This window comes from Dermacentor andersoni, chromosome 8, assembly GCF_023375885.2.
Source record: "Dermacentor andersoni chromosome 8, qqDerAnde1_hic_scaffold, whole genome shotgun sequence".
Taxonomy (NCBI): Eukaryota; Metazoa; Arthropoda; class Arachnida; order Ixodida; family Ixodidae; genus Dermacentor; species Dermacentor andersoni.
In genome coordinates, this window is record NC_092821.1 from 5,516,269 (window position 1) to 5,522,137 (window position 5,869).

Genomic DNA, 5,869 nt, shown 5'->3' on the forward strand with positions numbered 1-5,869 from the left:
CACGTCGAAGTAGCCATCCTTGTCTAAGTATACTTTACGCCGCTATATCGCGGAATTCTCTTTCATCGCTTGCTTTCGGTGCACGCTAAGGTAATGATAAACGCCGAACGATCACGCAATAGCCACTGCTTTCCCACAGAATAAAGAGCGCTGACTTCCCGCTTGCGGAAAGAAGCCAAGAGGAAGCCGCGTTGATAAGACCACTAGACCAACCAGACAACCAAGACCTCAATTATAGATAGATACCACTAGCATCCTCTGTGAAATAGAGGGGCGGCGAATGCCACCAAGCAATGTACAGGTCCTGCATATTTGGCTGCGTAGGTTCGAAAAGAAGGTTTTGTGCTCTCCGTTGCACGGTTATTGCTAACAGTTTGCAAGAAAACCGCATTTTGGGGTCTACGTTGTTTAATATACCACTTGGCACAGTTAACTGCCTGGTTTTTAAGAAGCGAACTGCTGCCGCGACGGCGTAAGCATAAACTTGCTTCACGGCCTGTTGGTAGCTGCAGAAAGCAGCGCTTCGCGGAGGGCAGTTCCGTGTTCCAGAAGTGGGCAACACGCGTCAACCCTCCTTAAAAGGCTGTTTTCTGCAGCTGTCGGCAGGTGGCGAAGAAAGTTTACGCTTGCACCGTCGTGGCGGTAGCTTGCATAATCCTAGGTGTAGGCAAATTTGCACTGTTTTCTTAAAGGCGAGTTCAGTAACTGTGCCAAGTCTTATACTGATCGACGTAGACTACAAGATGCGATATTTCTGCCAAATGTTCGCAAAAGCAGTGCTGCGGTGAGCGCAAAACCCTTTTTCGAACGTAGGCAGCGAAATATGCAAGATGCTGTATTTTTACCTTTCTTCCGCACTTTACGCACGGTTCGTGTTTTGCCGTACATGACAGAAATTTATTTCCCATTAATGCTTGGTGAAATTGCAATTTGCCAGCGCTAAAATGTCCTGTAACGTTTGCATGCTATGAATTAAACACAATTAAATGTGAATAAATCTGATCATGTGCAGACGAGATATCGAGCTTGGATCACGGTCTTCCAGCATTTGTCTTAGCAAAATTTGTCGTGTGGAGGATGTAAACATATTACCTACGCCAATCGCTTAAAATATAAAATTTTCATTAACATGCCGGTCCGCAGCGGACATTAACATGCCGTGTCATAGAGGAGGTTATGCGCTGCTTACAGAAACCTCGCGGTTTTCAAGGACGCCGCGCACCACCAACTGATGTCACGCGGCGCACTACTCATCGCGATCGAGCCCTATTTGGATATAGAAGCGTGCCACTGCGATTGGCTCCCTTCTGCAAATTGAATTCGATCTGCATGGGGCTCGATCTCTCTCTCTCTCTCTCTATATATATATATATATATATATATATATATATATATATATATGTGTGTGTTTGACGCTCTTAAGAGAGCTATATTTTCAGCGAAATTTGGGGACACGCAGTATGGCCCGGCCGCACGGCCGGAGATATAGTGCGCATTAAATCAGTGTCCGCGCACTCCTTAATTCGTCTGATTCACTTATGCAATGCAAAAAAAAAAGCATGTGTGTTTGTGCCTGCACACGTACGAAGGTAATTAACAAAAGTTATCAGCAGTTTTGCCCAAAGGGCTCCTCGGACGATGTTCTACGTATATACACGCAGGCATGCGCCAATTTGGCGTGGCACAGTACACAAGGTAACATATATCCTGCTTCAATGGCATTGCCTGCTTATAAGCGCTCCAGCTGGCGCTGCACCGTCTCATGAAGCAATATGGTCGAGGAGAGGGAGGAGCGTTGCCTGTGGCGTATGCTCATCTAATTGGCGCACGGTGGGAAACAATCGAGACGCCCAGTCAAATGTACAGGTCAGGTTAATTAGAAAGCTTAATTGGCCCATTAGCTGCGTGCCCATCCTGCTCACAGCAGTGCATGCAGCAACCGATGGAGCAGGTGCGGAAAACCTACCTTAATATGCTAGCAGTGCATGGAAGCCGACACCGAGGCGATTTACCTTTAATTTTATTAGCCTATCTTAGTGCACGGACGATGCGTTCACTTCGCTGCGTCCTTGCAGCCAAATGGTATCGGTCTCTGCATGGAGGTCCTCTCCGCTTGGGAGTACCCCATGCGTCGTCGAGTGGGACAGGTGACAGAGGACGTCAGTAGGGGGGACATCATGCCGACAGCGTTGTGGTGCCTGAAGCATCCACGTCGCAGCAAAAAGAAGTTTCGTTTTCATCTGAACTTAATTATTCCGTGCATGACCTTCGGTGTCAAGCTTCGATAGTGTTGTTACATATCCCTTTTGTTGCATATCCCTTTGCCAGGTATCAGCGTTGACTATGTTTCGTGAACGAATGATGACGAAGAGAGGAGCCGCAGTTAACTCACACTTTTCGAAACAGAGATCCCGGCCCGTTAAACTCAAAACTGAAATGTACTATAATAGAACTAATGGATGTGCAATAGTTCAAGAACAAAATTGCAATTAATATCGCTAACATTGTGACTTTTGTAACGTAAATTAAAACAAGAAAACGTGATTCTGTGAAGTTAAGACGCAAGCAAGAGCGGAAGGAAGTCCTACAGTTTGTAGCGGATAAACATTAGCTGCCGATTGGACGCGTCCATGAAAGCACGCACCCGACGTACGCGAAAGTCGATGAGACTTCATGCCCATTGTTTGATGTTACATTATTGTAGCCTTATTATCTGCGCCCAAGGGATGAATTCGAAACAAAGAATTCCGGTTTACTTGCCTGCGCGAGGTGATTAAGAAAATGATTTAAGAGATATGTACAGGATGAGAGGAAGATGAGTGTAGCAAAATGGCAATCCGCGCACTTTCATAAGCGGCACACCTTTACAGACAAGGAGAATACAATCAATCATGCTATATATGCATGCATGTGAGGCGTTGGAACGAACTAAATGGTCACCCAAAATCGAATAAAAGAGCCTTTCCAGCGAATTTATGGGCGTATGATGAAAGTGAAGGGCTCGAGCAAACGAGGAGTTACACACGTTAATATTGCCCTTAATGTTTTATGAACCTATGGTTGTATTTTAATCCTCATATGGCCAATAATCTCACCGACATGTACATGTGCTGCGTCCAATCCCAAAATGCGCGCGAGCGATTTCGCGCACCCAAACAGAAACCGATCGAACATGCTCTCCGAAATCTGCCGGTGCGGTCTAAGGCAAATTTTGGAGGTTAACACATCAGTCGATATTATTAATATTACTTTCATAAACTATTTAAGCGAGGACGGCAAGGCCACAGCAAAGTACAGGTAGTTACAGGAACCTTCCGTTGTAGGGTGTCTGTGTCGTTGTACGCGGGCGGAGACAAAGTTGTAGCCACTCCGTGGTTGTAGCCGTAGCCGTGTAGGCTGTGTGTTGAGGCGCTGTTGTTGCTGTTGCCATGTGTAGTAAGAACGATAAGAATGCGTGCCTACGTAAAATACCGCGACAACTACCGCGCAATATTGCCTGTGCGGCTCATAATGTCCTTCGAGCCAGAGGACGACGAAGACTTCTCAAAGTCAAGAGAAGTTCCAGCAGAACTTGCGGGTGCAAGCCTCGCCTAAGAGAGACCATCATTCTGGGCAGAAGTCGAGACAGCGTGGCCCGCGAGCTGAAGGAAGCCTTCCACATTAAAAGGAAGGGCCTTGAATGCGTAAGCGAACCATCGAAAATTCTCTATAAAAGTGAGATGTCATTTTTAGAAGCCCATAGCTAAATCTGAGCATGTTGCTGCGCCGCCCGCGCCTGGTGAAAATTCCTAATCTTATAGTTTTTATGGGGTACTCCCTTACGGCGGTGTTTGTGTATCGCGTAACCATTATCATTTATAGTCATTTGGCCCTGTACACCACGTGTCATCTTCACGAACGTCACCTTCACAATCGTTCTATCGCCTTTTACCTAGTTACCATGTGATGTTTTGACAATGCGCATGTCGCGCCGCCAAATTTGCGTATACATATTGTGTGTTTCCGTCATTAAAGCATCAGTTGTCAGTAAGCGCTCGTCCGTGTCTCTTCTTCTTCTTGTGTCGTCTGTTTGGCGCTATAGTACTTCAGTCAAGAGAAGTCCAGGCGCACTGGTGTAGCGAAGACGGCGCTACTGAAGGGTACTACCCGGCCTTTGTACATGCCCTGGCAAGTAAGTAAGCCTTGCTTCCCTATCTTTATATTGTTACACTGGGCAAGTTTTGCGTCTTCTGTAGTCCCCGTCGAGGCCTGGCTGTCTCTCTAACGCTTTCTTGGTCCACGGTTATCTTTACCAGAAACTGCGAAGCTAGCAAAAACCATCGTTGGGCTTCATAATGGGGCCTTCTAGAAATTTCCTTCGAAAGCGGCCATGTGCCTCACTTTTAGGAGATTAGGGAGTGCCTGACATGCATTAGTATGTGCATTGTTAGCATAGTATCAGAGGGCATAAAAGTGTTGGCACATGTGCACTACGGTATTGTATGCTTGCGTTGATGTTGAGCGAATGTGCGCCGCGTGCGTCGCTGACATTATCACATCATCACAACGGATGGACTTACACATCTTGAGCCTATTTGTGTTTTAACCGCTGCTTTTCGAAGTGTTGATGCATACGTAGACAGATGTAAAGCAGTTGTCACAGGAAGTTACTAATTTTGCATGTCCATGACATTCGCGTCAAGGCCTAATTCCTGAGCCTAAAGGTTGTTTCCAAACAGGTCTCAAGATATGTTTGCAAAATGATATTTTAAATTTTTATTGCGGTAGCAATTATATGGACACTCCAAGCGAATTGCCGTCGATTTCATCGGGAGGTTCATATATATTTAGGTACATGTATGCAATATGCCATGCTATATGACATGCGGTATAAGCGGTTTATATTGTCACAACATTCTATCGCTAAGGTTGCTTATATCAGGTCTTTCATCCGTTACAAAATTATTCCTAACAATATTGAGAATGGCAGCCCGCAAAAAATTTCATAAAAGGCAATGCCCACATGCATGCTTTTTATCTTAAGCCTTCTCGGAAAAGGCTGCTCTCGGACTACCAACAGGCACACGCGCGGATCGGCTTCTCGCCTTAGCAATCTACATTACCTTTGAAGAGCTGAGCATCGCGGCCCTCGTGTCTCAACAAGAGAGTCTGTAGGAAGGTGCTACATGGCTTAGGGTATCCCATGTGGCCACAATACAGGAATAAGGAACTACCAGTAACTGCCAATACCCGTCCCCAAATCCACACCGCGCCTGTGCCAAAACAAGAATGCCTTGTACTGCCGTACGCGTCACGATGCAATGGCCAGACAACTCGCAAAACAGTACGAAATGGACCCAGACACACTTTACACGGACACGGTCCACTGCGCACACATGGCGTTTCAGAGACCACCGTTGGCTCGGACCGTAGGCCAGGTATATCCACCTGTGCCTCAGCCAAGTCCAGCTTAGCAAACATGGCAGACGCCTCAGCCATCGCCCTCGCAATCAAAACCAAAGAAGCCATGAAGCAGGGATCTCTTCATGGACTAGCAAATAGCGTGCTATTGGTTAAGTAGTGTCTGCATTCCTGCACGTGGCGTCTGCCCCTTAGGTGCAGCAATAACTCAGGAACACAGTATCACATGGTGCCTGGGACACATTGCAGCTACAGGAAAAGACAGTGCACAGTGCTGCTAGAGCTATTGCTTACCGAGCTACTGTCCCCAATACAGGCACCTTCCTCCCACCACTGGGGACCCTCACTCCCCAGGATGCCCTAGAACACCAGTGTAGAGAAAGTGTACCTCCCGCCACATGTTCACCTAAGTATAAGGGAAGCATATGAGTGGCACTGCCCGCAAACGAGTAGATGCCTGCACCTACGG